Below are 17,944 nucleotides of genomic sequence, written 5' to 3'. Positions count from 1 at the left end.
GCCCGCCACCTCGCCCGGCTAGATTTTTGTATTTTTTAGTAGAGACGGGGTTTCACCGGGTTAGCCAGGATGGTCTTGATCTCCTGACCTCGTGATCCGCCCGTCTCGGCCTCCCAAAGTGCTGGGATTACAGGCTTGAGCCACCGCGCCCGGCCTGAAGTGTGTTAAAGAACAGGGAGTGAAGTGCCATGATCCCGAATGTGACTCCCTAAGGACAGAGTGTCTGGGAAAAAACCAAGCAACCAACTGAAGAACCACTGCGTTTTGGGGATCCCTAGTCTTTACCTGAAACACTGGGAATTACCTCTTCCTCTTATTCTGCATTCCCTTAGGATAGTTAAGGACAAGTTCCAGCTCAGGTAGGTAGCAACCTCCGCTGCTCTGCCTGCCTGACAAGGTCAGCCAGCTTCTCATTTCCTCGTCTTGTCTCAAGGTGTGTACGTGTGTGTGTGTGTGTGTGTGTGTGTGTGTGTGTGTAGGGGAGGATCCCCGACAGAGTCTTTCTTCCAAGTCCCAGCAATTTGGCCGGGCACAGTGACTCATGCCTGTAATCCCAGCACTTTGGGTAGCCAAGGCTGAAGGATTGCTTGAAGCCAGGAGTTCAAGACCAGCCTGGACAACATTGCAAGACCTCATCTCTACCTAAATAAATGAATAAATAAATACAACGAAAACCAAAAAGTTGCCGGGCAAGGTGGTACACACTGTATTCCCAGCTACTCAGGAGGCTGAGGTGGAAGGATCATGTAAGCTCAGGAAGTCGCGGTTGCATGGGACAGCCTGGGCCCAACTTCTCTATCATGACCATTGCTTGGAGACTGCCATATAAGAGAGAATTTCGGAACTGTGAGGTTTGACCCTCATGATGGACCCGCTGCTCTGACTGGCTTGCTGTGAGCTGTCACTCCACCCTATTTCTCCTCACCCTTCAACCACAGCTCCCAACCTGAGTGATCACCAGGCTGCGTGACCCCCACCGCACCCCCTGCCAAGAGTGAAAGGGAGGACAGAGTCCACTGGCTGGTCCTTCCTGCAGTTTATGAAACGGGAACAGTGTCAGCAACGTCTCCCCTCCCCTGACTCAGCAGCGTGCACTGTCAGCACTTCCAGCCTCCCCGTGACAGTGCACTCCATGGAGAAATAAAAAATAACTGCTCGTTAGAAAAATGAGAGAGTCCTGACCTTTTCCCATTGATTTTTCCCCTTTTTTAATTTAAATATCTGCAGCCTGTGGGTACTAGCATCCACTGTCAACTTTCTCGGTGAAGCCATTCCCTAAGGTCCTTCCCCTCTTCACAGGAGACAGGATGTTTCTTAACCTACAGAAGAAGTTTGCTTTTCTTCTCTGAGGACCTAAAGGGAGTTTACTAAATAATATTTTCACATATTTCACTCGATCCTCTTAATTGTCTTGTGAAACAGGTATTATTATCTCCATTCCACAAGAGAAAAACAGACGTTCTGAATGGTCCAGTGACTTGCTCAAGGTTGCTGAGATCGTAGGTCCGGGACCTGAGAATTGACTTCTGCCTCCTGACTCTAAAGTCTATGCCAGGCTAACAAATCCAAGGGTGGGGGCTGGCACAGTAGGAGTGTAGTGTGGGAGACAGAATCTCAAATACTTGTCTTTCCCTCTTTTCATAGAGCCCAGACATTGTGAATTAAAAATAATAATAATAATAATAATTCTCAGGCTGGGTGCGGTGGCTCACGCCTGTAATTCCAGCACTTTGGGAGGCCAAGGCATGCAGATCACTTGAGGTCAGGAGTTCGAGACCAGCCCAGCCAATGTGGCAAAACCCCATCTCTACTAAAAACACAAAAAATAGCTGGGCATGGTGGGGGGTGCCTGTAGTCCCAAGCTACTCAGGAGGCTGAGGTGAGAGTGAGAGGTGATAATGTGCTAGCAGCCCTCACTCTCAGCGCCCCCTACGCCTCAGCGTCCACTCTGGCGGCACTTGAGGAGCCCTTCAGCCGGCCACGGCACCATGGGAGTCCCTCTCTGGGCTGGCTGAGGCTTGAGCCTCCTCCCTCTGCTTGCCGGGAGGTGTGGAGGGATAGGCGCGGGCAGGAACCCGGGCTGGCCGCCTCGCTTGCTGGCCAGTGTGAGTTCCGGCAGGCGCGGGCATGGGCTCCGCTGGCCCTGCAGGTCCCACACACAGAGCAGCCAGCCGGCGCCGCCATCCCAGGGCAGTGAAGGGCTTAGCACACGGGCCAGCAGCTGCGGAGGTTATGTCGGGGTCCCCAGCGCCGGCCCGCCGACACTGCACTCAAATTCTCGCCAAGCCCTAGCTGCCTCCCTGCAGGGCAGGGCTCGGGACTTGCAGCCCACCCTGTCTGAGCTCCTCCCCCTACGGTGGGCTCCCTGGAGACCTGAGCCTCCCGGACCGGCACCACCCCCTGCTCCATGGCGCCCAGTCCTATGGACAGCCCAAAGGCTGAAGAGTGCAGGCGCGGCTCGGCACTGGCCGGCAGCTCTGCCTGCAGCCCTGGTGCAAGATCCACTGGGCGAAGCCAGCTGGGCTCCTGAACTGGATGGGGACTTGAAGAACTTTTATATCTAGCCGGATGATCGTATGTGCACCAATCAGCACTTTGTGTCTAGCTCAGGGTTTCTAAATACACCAGTCAGTACTCTGTATCTAGCTAACCTAGCTAGTGGAGACTTGGAGGACTAGCACTCTGTGACTCTGTGTCTAGCTCAAGGATTGTAAATGCACCAATCAGCACTCTGTGTCTAGCTCAGGGTTTGTATATGCACCAATCAGCACTCTATGTCTAGCTCAAAGTTTGTGAATACACCAATTGGTATTGGTACTCTGTATCTAGCTAACTCTGTATCTAGCTAACTAACACTCTGTGACTCTGTCTCTATCTCAAGGATTGTAAAGGTACCAATCAGCACTCTGTCAAAACGGACCAATCAGCTCTCTGTAAAATAGACCAATCAGCTCTCTGTAAAATGGACCAATCAGCAGGATGTGGGTGGGGCCAGATAAGGGAATAAAAGTAGGCCACCGGCGCCAGTCAGTGGCAACCCGCTCCAGTCCGCTTCCTCAATGTGGAAGCTTTGTTTTTTGTCTCTTTGCAATAACTCTTGCTGCTGTTCTCTGTTTGGGTCCACGCTGCCTTTATGAGCTGTAACACTCAACGAGAAGGTCTGCAGCTTCACTCCTGACAGCAAGACCACGAATCCACCAGAAGGAAGAAGCTCCAGACACACCTAAACATCTGAAGGAACAAATTCTAGACACCCCATTTTTAAGAACTATAACACTCACCGCGAGGGCCAGTGGCTTCATTCTTCAAGTCAGTGAGACCAAGAACCCACCAATTCTGGACACAGGAGGATGGCTTGAACCTGGATCTGGGAGGCAGAGGTTGCATTGAGCCAAGTTTGCTACTGCATTCCAGCCCAGGAGACAGAGCAAGATTGTGTCTCAAAAAAAAAAAAAAAAAAGTCAAAGAGGAAGAGCAAAGAAAATACACTGACCCTTAGAGCAATGGCTTTAAACTTTTACAAATGTGACCCATTTGTAAAAGTACATTTTATATCTTGATCTGGTACATCACACACGTACACGCACACACACACAACTGGGCCAAAAGCTTTAGCAAGAGTAATACACTCTGATACATTTTGTTCTACTCCATTGAATTCTTTTTTTCCCCTTTTAATGATGGTTTTGACCCACGAAATTGATTACCCACAATTGAAAAATGCTGCCTTAAAGCATAAACTATGCATTCAGAGACAAGCTCTCATACTACTCTTGTATACAAAAGTGCCAACTTATACAGTGCCCCAACACAAGAGTCCGTGTTCAGGAAATACTTGTTGAGCCTCTGGGTTTTTAAGGAGCCAATAATCCACAAGTTAAACAACTTGTTCTGGAAACTCCCCAGTTTGGTTTATGTGCAAAAGATCATGCTAATTCCAAATCCCAACAAACAAATCATTCACACACATGCATACAAAAGAAAAACCTGGAAATCGATCTCTGTTGTGAATCTAGACTTGAAATTTTAAAATAAAATACTAGCAAATAGATTTCTTTCAGCAGACATGAGTTAAGTGTCTGCCCAGTGCTGTGCACTATCCTAGTGGCTAGAGATACAGAAACAAATAGGACCCAGGCCCTGCCCTCAAGGAGCTGCGGAGTGGCGGGAGGCTGAGAAGCAAAGCCTACAGTGCAGTGTGATGAGGGTAGCACAGGCTGTCAGGGAGTAGAAGGAAGTTATCTACTCAACCTAGAAGGCATAAAGATGGTTTCCTTGGAGCTACTCAGAGCCTAGACTTGAAAGGATGTAAGTTAGGTGGGAAAATAAATGGAGGACAGAGGTTTCAGGCAAAAGGAATAGCATGTGCAATGCTGTGGCAGTCACAGTTGATTGTCTATCCCATAACCAATCCCTATGTTCCTTGCTGGCAGTATGTCAATTATTTTGGGAAGGCATGGCAAGAGAGTGTCTACTACTCCTCTGTATAATTTAGGGGGAAATCCTGACTAACATGAGCCAATCATCATGATCCCAGGATCCTTGCCAATTATTGATTTAGGAATGAGCATAATAAGACCTGAGTCTGGCCAATGAAATTTCAGGAAAGAACTTCCAGGAACAGGCTTGGGAAAAGGTTTCCTTGTTCTTAAAGAGACTCATGGTAAGAAAGAGTCTGTTTTGGCCAGGCGCGTTGGCTTACGCCTGCAATCCCAGACCTTTGGGAGGCCGAGTCGGGCTGATCACCTGAGGTCTGGAGTTTGAGACCAGCCTGGCCAGCATGGTGAAACTCCGTCTCCAAGAAAATACAAAAATTAGCTGGGCGTGGTGGCAGGCACCTGTAATCACAGCTACTCGGGAAGCTGAGGCAGGAGAATCGCTTGAACACGGGAGGTGGAGGTTGCAGTGAGCCGAGATCGCACAAATGGACTCCGGCCTGGGCAACAAAGCAAGACTCCATCTCAAAAAAAAAAAAAAAAAAAAAAAAAGGAAAGAAAGAAATAAACTGTTTCTTTCAGCTAGATGCTTTACTGTGTCAGTGAAGTTCCTGGCTGCGATATGGTCATTTCGTGACCACGAGATAATCTACCTGGAGAGTGCCAAACCAGAAAGACAGAAAAACCAGGGACTTCAATGACTTTGTTGAGTAGCCGAATTAACCAACCCTAGAGCTACTCTAGCCCACGACATGATGTCATCATGTAAGCTAATTGATTTTCCCCATCATAAAAGTCAGTTGAGTCGGGGTTTTGTGTTACTTGCAGTCAAAATGAAATTAAATGAACTGGGCACAGTTGAGTTTACCTGTATTACCAGCTATTTGGGAGGCTGAGGCAGGAGGATCACTTCAGTCAAGGTGTTCAAGGCCAGCCTGGACAACATAGTGAGACCCATCTCTTAAAATAAAAATAATTAAATGAATGCAAAAGCTATAGACAAGGAAAAGGCATGTTCTGGGTTCTGCAAGGCAAAAATTGAGATTCAGAGGCCAAATCATACTATACTACAAACTTTAGCTTCAACATAAGATGCAAATGGCTGGTAAACATATGAAAAACTTGACCTCACTATTAAAGATAAAAGCACTTTGAAACTAAAATGAGATGTCATTTTTCACCTCCAGATTGACAATGATCCAAAAGCTTCATCATATCCAATATTGTCAAGAAGAAACCAGCACACCTATATGTTGCTGATGGGATGGTAAATGGCATAAATCTATGGACGGTAATTTGGTAATAACTTTCAAACCAAAAATGGACTTGATCCGACAATTCCAGTTTTAGGTATTTATCCTACAGATACAGTTGGATGTATGGAAAACGACATGCACAAGGATGTTAATTACAGCATTATTTGTAAAAGCAAATTGGCTAACAACTATTTAATTGTTCATTATAATAAGGGATTGATAAATTATTACATTCATATTGAGTTATATGCCACCATTAAAAGGAACGAAACAGTTCTGTACCTATTGATATGGAACTGTATCAAATAAATATTGTTAATCAAGAAAAACAATATGTTAAATAGTACAGAATGGTATGCTACTAATTTATTTTTATTTTTATTTTTATTTTTTTTGAGACATAGTTTCACTCTGTTGCCCAAGCTGGAGTGCAATAGCATGATCTCAGCTCACTGCAACCTCTGCCTCCGGGTACAAGCTGGTATGCCACTATTTATGTATATAAGGAAGAATATTTGAAAATACATAAGACACATTTGGAATAATCGCAAGAAACTGATAGTATCAGCCGCCCTAAGGAAAGGAATTAAGTGGATAGAAGTCAGGCGAGGAAAGGAGACTGACTTCCACTGTATATACATGCCTTCTGAATTTTGTGCCATGTACATACATTGCACATTCAAAATAATTCATTAATAGAAGGAGGACTTAATTCCCCAAATAAAAGAATATCTTAATTGGAAATACCACAACCTATTAAGCTCAAAAGAAATTGTTTGATTTTTTTTCTATAACTGCAAAAATGGCATTCAGTATTCAATATACATTCATTTTTAAGTGCTAGTAGAGATAGAATGAGTCTTCTTAATAAAGAGTATGTAATATTGGACATCATATTAAATTATGATTTTTGTAGAAGACATTGTCAATCCTTAGAGATCACAATAAGTTGCCTCCAAAAAAAACTAGAAAGAAAATTAATCTCAAAATTAAATTAGTAAGATCCTCATACCACAAATGTGATTAGCTACATATTTGAAGGTAAATCTAAAGATTGTAATTTGTGACTGAAGAGATTAAGAAGAGACAGTATTCCAGTCCAGGTGTTCTGGGAATAATTTCAGGGAGGCAGGAGAACGTAACAGTAATGCCTCAAACGGAAACTTGAACCCTAGCTGGAAAAAGACCTAGTGCATGTTGGGGAATTAGTCAACCAGGCAAACACATCAGTTCCCCCTAAACATGGCTAAGTGGGGAAGAATCTCTTTGCCAAGCAGACTTCCACGTATACTTCCAGCCTTAGCCATAACCTGCCTTAGCTGGGAGATAATTCTTGAAATTAGCTCACTCCTTGGTACGATTTTATGTTTCTTAAGCATCTCTGAATAATCTGGCTGTCTCTGAGGTTTATCTAAGGAGAGAACATATATAATGGTCAGGCTGACTTGAGCATTCTAGTCCACTCAAAGATTGTATTTTAATTGTAAACTGCTGAACTTCAAAGTCCCATTCCAGTTTCAGAGGTTCTCCCCCAATCCCCACCACCACCTCCCACCCTGGAATCAGCTAAGGTCCCAGTTGCAACTCCATTGCAGGACATCTTGTTACAGGTGTGTCTTCTGTAAAAAACCCTCTGCAGACAACTCTCCATCTCAGAGTCTGTTTCTATGGCACCCAGTCTAAGATACAATGTATGTACGCAAACATATATACGTATATACATACATTTCTTTATAAATAAATCTATAAAACCTTCTATGTGATGGCCAGGCACGGTGCTCACACCTGTAATTCCAGCACTTTGGAAGGCCAAGACGGGCAGATCACCTGAGGTCAGGAGTTAGAGACCAGCCTGACCAACATGGAGAAATCCCATCTCTACTAAAAATACAAAATTAGCTGGGCGTGGTGGTGCATGCCTGTAATCCCAGCTACTCAGGAGGCTGAGGCAGGAGAATCACTTGAACCCAGGAGGCAGAGGTTGCAGTGAGCCGAGATCATACCATTGCACTCCAGCCTGGACAACTAGAGAGAAACTCCGTCTCAAAATAAATAAATAAATAAAACTTCTGTGTTGTCTGAAAAGATGTGAATGAATGGAAAAATAGAAGTTCCTGGATGGGAAACCTAAATATTATATAAATATGTGTTTCCTACAATTTAAGCTACATATTTAGCAGAATCTTGGTAAAAATCCCAGAAGGATGTTTTTAAACATATGACAAAAGAAAGGAAGAAAAGGAAAATTCTAAACAGGCAAGAAAGAAAACAGGCCTGGCACAGTGACTCACACCTGTAATCCCAGCACTTTGGGAGGCCGAGGTGAGAGGATTGCTTGAGGCCAGAAGTTCGAGGCTGCAGTATGCCATGGTTGCACCAACGCACTCCAGCCTGGATAACAGAGAGAGACCTTGACTCAAAAGAAAAAAAAAGAAAGAAAACCTGTTGCGGAGGGGAATGAAAGAAGGTGAACAAGATCTATCAAAAGTAAAAACCTATTAAAAAAATAAAATATTGAAGTTTTTTCTTTGTAGAGATGGGGTCTCACTGTTACCTAAGCTGGTCTCAAACTCCTGGCCTCAAGCAATCTCCCACCTTAGCCCCTAAAAGTGCTGGAATTACAGGCATGAGCCACCACACCTGGCTTCCTGTACTGAGGTCTTAATTTAAGAATAGACAGGCCAGGCGCGGTGGCTCACACCTGTAATCCCAGCACTTTGGGAGGCCAAGGTGGGCGATCACAGAGTTAGGAGTTCAAGACCAGCCTGGCCAACATGGTGAAACTCCGTCTCTACTAAAAATACAAAAAATTAGCCAGGCATGGTGGCAGGCGCCTAATCCCAGCTACTCGGGAGGCTGAGGCAGGAGAATTGCTGGAACCAGGAGGCAGAGGTTACAGTGAGCCAAGATTACACCACTGCACTCCAGCCTGGCAACAGAACAAGACTCCATCTCAAAAAAAAAAAAGGAAAGAAAGAATAGACAGATGATTGGCTCGTGCCTGTAATCTCAGCACTTTGGGAGGCTGAAGCAGGAGGATCACCTGAGGCCAGGAGTTCAAGACCAGCCAAACCAATGTGGTGAAACCCCGTCTCTACTAAAAATACAAAAATTAGCCAGGCGTGGTGGCATGGGTCTGTAGTCTCAGCTACTTGGGAGGTTGAGGCAGAAGAATCACTTGAATCCAGGAGGTGGAGGTTGCAGTAAGCCAAGATAGTGCCAGCGCACTCCAGCCTAGGCGATAGAGTAAGACTCCATCTCAAAAAAAAAAAAGAGAGACAGATTTCTGTAATATAATAGAAAGATCATATCAAATATACACCCTGATATGCTTTGGCTCTGTGTCCCCATCCAAATCAAATGTTGAATTGTAATTCCCAATATTGGGAGAGGGACCCGGTGGGAGGTGATTGGATAATGGGAGTGGATTTTCCCCATGCTGTTCTCGCGATAGTGAGTGAATTCTCACAAGATCTGATGGTTTAAAAGTGTGTGGCACTTCCCCCCTCGCTCACTCCCTCTCTCCTGCTCCACCATGAAAAGATGTACTTTGCTTCCTCTTCACCTTCTGCCATAATTTTAAGTTTCCCCAGGCCTCCCAGTCATGCTTCCTGTTAAGCCTGTGGAACTGAGAGTCAAACCTCTTTTCTTCATAAATAACCCAGTGTATGATAAAGCTATCATGATACAATGAGATAAATGAATATTTTTCTTTTTCTTTTCTTTTTTTTTTTCTTTTGAGACGAAGTCTCGCTATCACCCAGGCTGGAATGCAGTGGTGCGATCTGGACTCACTGAAACTTCCACCTCCCAGGTTCAAGTGATTCTCCTGCCTCAGCCTCCCAAGTAGCTGGGATTATAGGAGTACAACACCATGCCCAGCTAATCTCTCTATTTTTAGTAGGGACAAGGTTTCTCCATGTTGGCCGGACTGGTCTGGAACTCCTGACCTCAGGTGATCCACCCGCCTTGACCTCCCAAAGTGCTGGGATTACAGGCATGAGCCACCGTGCGTGGCCAAATATTTTTCAATAAATGGTGAATGGATAACTGACCAGCAATTTAAGAGAGAAAGGAAGAATTTAGATGTACACCTTATACATTTAAATTAATTTTGTTTGACTTAAAGTCTTAAAAACATTTAATACTGTGAAGTTCAGAAGACAATAGGATTGAAAATTTGTCAAAACAGTAGTGGGAAGATGACTCAATAATTGTAAGCAATACTAATTGCTTATAGTGTAAGCAATAGTATATTGCTTCTAGTATAGCAATATAGTATACTACACAGAAAATATTAAAGTACTTAACTACATAAAAATTTTTTTAGGCCGGGCACAGTGGCTAACGCCTGTAATCCCAGCACTTTGGGAGGCCGAGGCAGGCAGATCACAAGGTCAGGAGATTGAGACCATCCTGGCTAACACAGTGAAACCCTGTCTCTACTAAATATACAAAAAATTAGCCGGGCGAGGTGACAGGTGCCCGTAGTCCCAGCTACGCAGGAAGCTGAGGCAGGAGAATGCTGTGAACCTGGAGGTGGAGCTTGCAGTGAGCTGAGATCACACCACTGCACTCCAGCCTGGGCGAGAAAGTAAGAATTTGTCTCCAAAAAAAATTTAAAGAAATGTTATATATAACATATCACCAGAATTAACAACAAACAATATACCAGGAGTTATATTTACAACAAGAACCATGTCAAGAACTCAGATAAGTTGATAAGAATCCCATTAAGACCTCAGCTGATAACTGAACAAAAACTAACAAAATAATTCATGAAAGAACAAATATTAACAAACACATAAAAGTAGTCAATTTTACTAGTTATCAAAGAAAAGCAAATTAAAGGAAGCATGGTATTTTTTCACTAAATTAATTAAATTAACTTTATTAAATGAACTCATTTACTAAATTAATCCCTACCAAATTAAAATGGAAATCCCCAAATCCAAACCCAGTAATATCAGGACCTATATTCCTTGGGTAGTATCACAAATTGATGTAACCAGTTAGGAAAGTAATTATAAGTCCTAAAAATGTGTATGCCCTTTGACCTAATAAATCTCTTTGGAGAATGAATCCACAGCAGAGCAGCAGAAGCCTAAAGACATTGCCAAAACTCAGTTTCATCCTTTCATGCTTTCCCTGAATTAGGCCTTCCCAGACCTGTGCTGTCCAATACAGTAGCCACTGTCCACATGCACCCCTCTTTCCTCTACAAGGTCATAAACTCCATAAGAGGTACCCTGTCAGTCTTGTTTCCTGCAGAATCCTAGATCTTAGAACAGTGCCTGGCACACAGTAGGCATCAACAAATACTTAGTGAATGAATTTATGAATGAATGTCAAGTTATTCCACCAATCTTCCCCAAATATGCTTTGAGCTTTCTTGCCTCAAAGTATGTTTGCTTTTGCCCTTTTCTACCCAGAATCTTTATTGCTTATCTAAAACGATGGACTTTGAGCTTCAAGTAGAAACTGCCCAACTCAAAAGCATTTCATGATAAGGAGATTTTTTTTTTTTTAATCTTACAAAAGAAATTCTGAAGTTATGCAGTTCCAGGGTTGGGTAATTCCATAGCTCAGCAATGTTCTCAAGGAACCATCTTTGTCCACCTTTTTTCTCTGCCACTCTGCAGCTGTTGCCTTTAGCTTCCCCTTTATGTTTGCAAGATGGCCAGTAGTTCAAGCTCTACATCCTTAATAATATCTCAAGGCCAGAGTACCTTACTTCCTTTTGAAGACGTAGAGATTTTCCCAGATATCCTTTCTGCAGAGTTCCCTTTCATGTTCCATTGTCCAGAACTATAGCATATGCCCATTATTTTATTGTATTATATTTTTTTTAGAGACAGAGTCTCACTCTATGGTCCAGGCCAGAGTGCAGTGGCTCAAATCATGGCTCACTGCAGTGTCAAACACCTGAGCTCAAGCAATTCTCCCACCTCAGCCTCCTGAGTAGTTGGGACTAAAGGTACACACCACCGCACCTTGCTAATTTTATTTTTTATTTTTGTAGAGAGGAGGACTCACTACATTGTCTCCAGGCTGGTCTCAAACTCCTGGACTCAAGCAATCCTCTCATCTTGGCCTCTCAACGTATGGGGATTACAGGCATGAGCCACTGTGCCCAGGCCAGTACATGCCCATTCTTAAACCAGCCCATTTCTAAACCAGTTACTGGCAAGAGTAGAGAATTTTCATGATTGGCCTAAAGAATCCAGATTCACCTTCCTCGGGCTGGCTGAGTCCCCCATCCCAGAGCTCCTGGTTGATATAACTTAAAGAAGTGTGACTAGGATAGGAGGCTGCAGTCCAGGAGATAAAATGGTCTCAAAATAAGCCCTTGAGACTTTTTATAAGTCACAAAATCCTACTAGATTTTCAAAGTGCAGCTCAAATCTCGGGTCTTTCATTAATCCTTCCCTTATTATCTTAACCAGAAGCAGCCTGTCTGTCCTATGAATTTAAAACCCTGAGTTCAGGCCAAAAACACTGGAATCATTCCCGATTTATCTCTTTATGTCATAAATCATAACCCTATATCTCATCTATCTTGTCTACTCTACTTTCATTATATATCAGAATCTAATCTCATCTCACCACCCTTAGTCCTATCTCTCTGGTCCAAGCCACCATCATCATCATCTCATCCCAGATTGTTGCAGCACCCTTCTCACTAGCCTCAGGCTTCTCCTTGTGCAGTCTTGGAGTCCATGCTTACAGAGTGATCCTTCCAAGGTGTGAGTCCAATCATGTCACTGCTCTGCTCAAAACCCTCCAGTGGCTTTAGAACAAAATCCAAAGTCCTTACCACCACTTGCAGGGTCCTCAGTGATCTGCTCTGTCACCTCTCTCATGTCCTCTCCTGCTCACAGTCTCCTGCTCACTACTTTCCAGCTACACTGGCCTGCTTGTTCTTAGAACTCACCGAGCACACTCCTTCCTGAGAGCCTTCGTGCTTGCTGCTCATCTTGCTTAGAAAATTCTTCACAGACTCAGATGACTCACTCCCTCCTTCTTCAGGTTTTGACTCAAATGTCTCCTTACCAGAGAGGTCTTCTCTGATCTCCCATCTAAAAAACCACATTCTCTTAACCATGTCACTCTATCCTCCTTAATCTGCTTCATTTTCCTTCAAAGTACGTCCCAGAAGCTGGTGTAATACACATACTTATTTGTTCACACTCTGTCTTGTCTCATCAGAACATAAGATCCAGGGGGTGGGGGAATAGGGGAGGGATAGCATTAGGAGAAATACCTAATGAAGATGACGGGTTGGTGGGTGCAGCAAACCACCATGGCACGTGTATACCTAGGTAACAAACCTGCACGTTCTACACATGTACCCGGAACCTAAAATATATACATATATAAAGAACACAAGATCCATAAAGCCAGGAGTTTTATCTGTTTTGCTCCCTGTTTTTGAGACAGCCAAGTATAAAGGGGTCCCCTGAGAAACTCCAACTGGCTTGCACACTGGGAGAACAGGGTGGAGCTGCAGAAGTTCATACCCTTTGCAGCAGGGAGGAGCCTGGCCTCTCCTGATCCAAGGTAGTACCTGGGATTCAATAGGTGAGGCAGGAGAAACCAGCTAGCAGGACTCTTACTTTGCTGAGAGTCCCTGTTTCCATTTATTTTCCTTTTTGCCCAATAAGTTCCATTTTTCTCACCCTTCAAAATGTCTGCAAACCTAATCTCTCATGGCTGTGTGATAAGAACCCGGCTTTTAGCTGAACTAAGGAGAAAGCCCTATAACACTTTAGCCTCAGAGCTTACAACAAAACATAATTAGTGCTCTATATATATTTGTTGAATACTTATGTATTCCTTTAACGTTTGTTATCTGTTGGGCATGGTCTCCAGCTGTTATCTTTACACACATCCTGTCTCTTCAACGGGAACATACGATTCTTAAAGGCCAGAGCTGAGTCTTAAAGCTCAAGGTTTTACACAAAGAGGCCACTCCAAAGTGTCTGTTGTTGACATTTGGAGGGAGGATACATCGGGGCAGTAACAGCTGTTGTTATGTTACCTCACCCGCTCTTGGCAGGGCCCTGAGAAGCTGATGTATGAGACACAACAGCATGTTTAGGAGAGGGTGCCAGGCTTAGTATTCTTCCCCAGAGGAGGGACCAATTTGAGTCCTTGAACAGGAGCAAGGTGGCATCTCTCTGATACTAAAAGGAGAATACGGGCAGCACCTTTCCTACCTACATTTCCCCTAGAACTAGTCTTTCCACTTGGAAGTTTGTTTACAATTCCACGTTCTTTGCAACTGAATTGGGCCTCACCCTCATTAATTGTTGGCAAAGGTCACTACTTAACAGATGCTAAACAGAAGCAGAGCAAAGTTCAGGGTTGCTAAGGTCACACAGAGTCATTGCTCAAATTTAGGAAGGAAACTTCAGGTCCCACCCGCTACTAGCCCCTAGCATGAGGTGGGGCCCCAGGAGGGGCATCTGAGCCCCAAGAGAGCAGCTCTCTTTAGCACCTGCTCTAGTTTCTGCACAGTTCTACAGAAATTCAGCAGCAAGGCCATTTACCAGACACGAGGGAATCAGGCCACTTTCAAATGTCGATAGCATTACGCTTGCCAGGGGAGAAAGGGACAAGTGAGGAGACTGAAGACAGTGCTTTCAAGAGAAGAAGAAAAAGATATTGAATGTGCACTCACTAAGCCAAAAAAGCAAATGCCAGGAAAAACCGTGAGCCTTGTTTGAAGCCAAGTCTGCGCAGAAGAGTCCCAGGTGTAGGGAAGGAGGAGCTGAGGTGGTCTGAGGACGCACAGCAAACGCCCTCGGGGGTGGGGCGGGAGGAGAGAACATATTTTAAGCAACCTTAAAAGACTCGTTTTAGCATTCCGCAGGAAATGAAAAGCAGATGTGTTGGTTTGGAACTTGTTTACATATTTGGCCTCTGAGAAGCTTCCAGGGCAGTTAGGACTGGAGAGAAGGGGTATTTTAGGCAAACACTATAGTCTCCACTTGGAGAGAGTGGGGCCCTTCTTCATTGGCTCACCTGCTGCTTGAGAAGCAAGCATTTAAGCTGAAAGACCCTCCTTGTCCCTCTCTAAGGCAGGTCTGGCTAAAATAAACCGGGATTTGATACACAGAACTGATCTCCTTGTACCTTCTTACAGAAACTAAGGGTTGTTGCACCTTATCTCTTGCTTTCAAGTCACACCCACTGGGCAGAGAAGCGAAATCAGAGGCCTGGACATTGGGAGGATGATGGGATGGTTCACACCAAAGGTCCTGAGATTTGCAGAAGGTTTGTTAGAACACAGATTACTGGGTCTCACCAGCTTGGCTGAGCTAAGGTGAGGCCAGTGACTACACACTGGAATCATCTGGAGGTTAAAATAGACTGGTAGCTGGGCCCTGTTCCCACAAATTCTGATACTAATTGGTCTGGGGTATGACTTAGGCATTTTTAAAAAATTATTTTTAATATATAACAGAGAGGGCATCTTACCATGTTACCTAGCTGGTCTCAAACTCCTGGCCTCAAGCAGTCCTCCTAACTCAGCCTCCCAAACAGCTGGGATTATAGGTATAAGCGACCATGCCCAGTTCACTTGGGCATTGTTTAAAGCTCTCCAGATAGTTCTAAGGTACAGCCAAGGTTGAGAACCATTGAACTATTTCTCTTTTACCTGCTCTCATCATTCCATCATGAGATTAATTTAAATTTACCTTCATAACATGTTCCTAGAGTGGTTAGGACCGCAGGAGACCGTGGGATCTAAATTAGGCATAAACCTAGATTTAGAGAAGAGGCTAAAAGAATATTGCTCTCTGAGACATCAACTATCAAAAAATCTATGTAAACGCAGGCAATTCACCTTTTTTGTAATATGTCCAGGAAATGGCGCTCCTTAAAAGATATTTTTTAGTTGCTGCTAAGAGACAGGAAAAGTAGCAAATCTTTAACACTTATTGAGCATTTATTATGTGCCAAGTACTTTTCCAAGTGCTTTCATTTTAAATTAATTTAATTCCCACAACAGCTCAATGGTGTTGGAACTGTTATCATCCCCCATTTAATAAATGAGGAAGCTGAGATACTAGGAGATGAACTAATTTGTCCAAAACCACACAATTAGTCAGTGGCAGAGCTGGCTTTCAAACTTTGGTGTACCTCTAAATTATGGAGACTACAGAGACTGTTGAGAAAGAAAAATAGCTCAGATCAGTCCGAGCTATGTGAAGTATGCAAAATGTATCAAGCCTGGAGAGACGTGAGTATGGGGTTTCAGTCACATCTCTGCGCCCATGCCCAGGGCAACTGTGGAAAGGCATTTTGTTTCTGCTTAACTGCCTTACCCATTATCTTCATGTTGGAATTTGTGATGCAAAAAACAACACATACCCAATCAATAGCTTATGTTATTTTAATATAAATTCTTGGTAAACAATTTAGGAACTGCCTCTTCTTTTTTCCTTAAAAATCCTTTTGTAGCGATTTCTAATCAGAGTGTGTGTTTAGGGCAACTTGAACCTGTGCTCCCGGGTGGCCACCCTCAAGCTTTGAGCTTGAATAAACTAACCATGTTAACAAGAATTCTGGGCAGAAATATAGTTATGATTAAGCATTAATTAGGCTGCACTTTGGCTCACTTCCTTGTAACAACAGAAAGTGAAAGTTATGGAGTACTAGATCCTGACCACTTGCATCCTCATTGTTCCTACAGACAGTATTTCTGTCTGAGGTTAGAATCATGAGGCCTCTGGTTAAGACACATAGAATCTCTGACATTAGAATCATAAGGCTTTTGTTTTAAGAATTGCTTAAGATGTTTTTCAGATCCCAAATTGGAGCTGATGCCAACAAGTTTGAAGACCCCCAGAGGAGAGCAGAATCAGCATGAGAACACAGTTTCTTCATCTCCCTGTTCTATGACTTCATCTTGCACCCTTGGGCCAAGCAAAGATCTCCACACTTCGGCCCACTCCAAAATCACTAAAAATTCTGACCCCAGCTGGGTGCTGTGGCTCATGCTTGTAATCCCAGCACTTTGGGAGGCCGAGGCGGGTGGATCACCTGAGGTTGGGAGTTCAAGATCAGGTGATCTCCAACATGGAGAAACTCCGTCTCTACTAAAAATACAATTAGCTGGGCATGGTGGTGCATGCCTGTAATTCCAGCTACTCGGGAGGCTGAGGCAGGAGAATTGCTTGAACTCAGGAGGCTGAGGTTGCACTGAGCCAAGATCATGCCATTGCACCCCAGCCTGGAGAACAACAGCGAAACTCTGTCTAAAATAAAATAAAATAAAATAAAAATTCTAGTCCCAAATTCCTTGGGGAGACTGATTTGAGGTTTCCTCCCATCTCATTCAGCTGCCCTACAATTAAACCTTTCTCTGATGCAACAAGGTGTTTCAGCATATTGACTTGCTGTGCACAGTGGGCAATGGAACGATTATGATTACAAACTCTATATTTAATCATCTCTTCAGAATCTCATTAATTTAGGTTGTGAACCCCAAATATCTGAGACAGGTCTCAGTCAATTTAGAAAGTTTATTTTGCCAAGGTTAAGGATGCACCCGTGACACAGCCTCAGGGGTCCCATGACATGTGCCCAAGGCGGTCGGGGCAAAGCTTGGTTTTATATATTTTAGGGAGACATGAGACATCAATCAATATATGTAAGACGTACATTGGTTCAATCAGAAAGGTGGGACAACTTGAAGCAGGAAGGGGGCCTCCAGGTCATAGACAGATAAGAGACAAACATTCTTCTGAGTTTCCGATTAACCTCTCCAAAGGAAGCAATCAGATATGCATTTATCTCAGTGAGCAGGGGGATGACTTTGAGTTCTGTTTGTCCTTTATCCAAAAGGAATTTCCTTGTAGACAAATTGTGAGGTGGGTATATTGCTTTTTTATCTTAGTAGCTATCTTTTTTTAGGAATAGAATGGGAGGCATGTTTGCCCTAAGCAGTTCCCAGCTTGACTTTTCTCTTTGAGGGGGGAGTCCCAAGATTTATTTTCCTTTCACAAGGTTGACACTGTTCAAAATACTAATGACCAGGCTCTAACCCAGACCAATTGGATTAGGATCTCCTGGAGTGGGTCTTTATCAAAATTATTATTATTATTTTGAGACGGAGGCTCACTCTGTTGCCCAGGCTAGAGTACAGTGGCGCAATCTCGGCTCACTGCAACCCTCCACCTCTTGGGTTCAAGCGATTGTCCTGCCTCAGCCTCCTGAGTTGCTGGGATTACAGGCACACAC

Source organism: Chlorocebus sabaeus, chromosome 24 (genome assembly GCF_047675955.1).
Source record: "Chlorocebus sabaeus isolate Y175 chromosome 24, mChlSab1.0.hap1, whole genome shotgun sequence".
Taxonomy (NCBI): domain Eukaryota; kingdom Metazoa; phylum Chordata; class Mammalia; order Primates; family Cercopithecidae; genus Chlorocebus; species Chlorocebus sabaeus.
Note: the sequence above shows the minus strand (reverse complement) of the source record.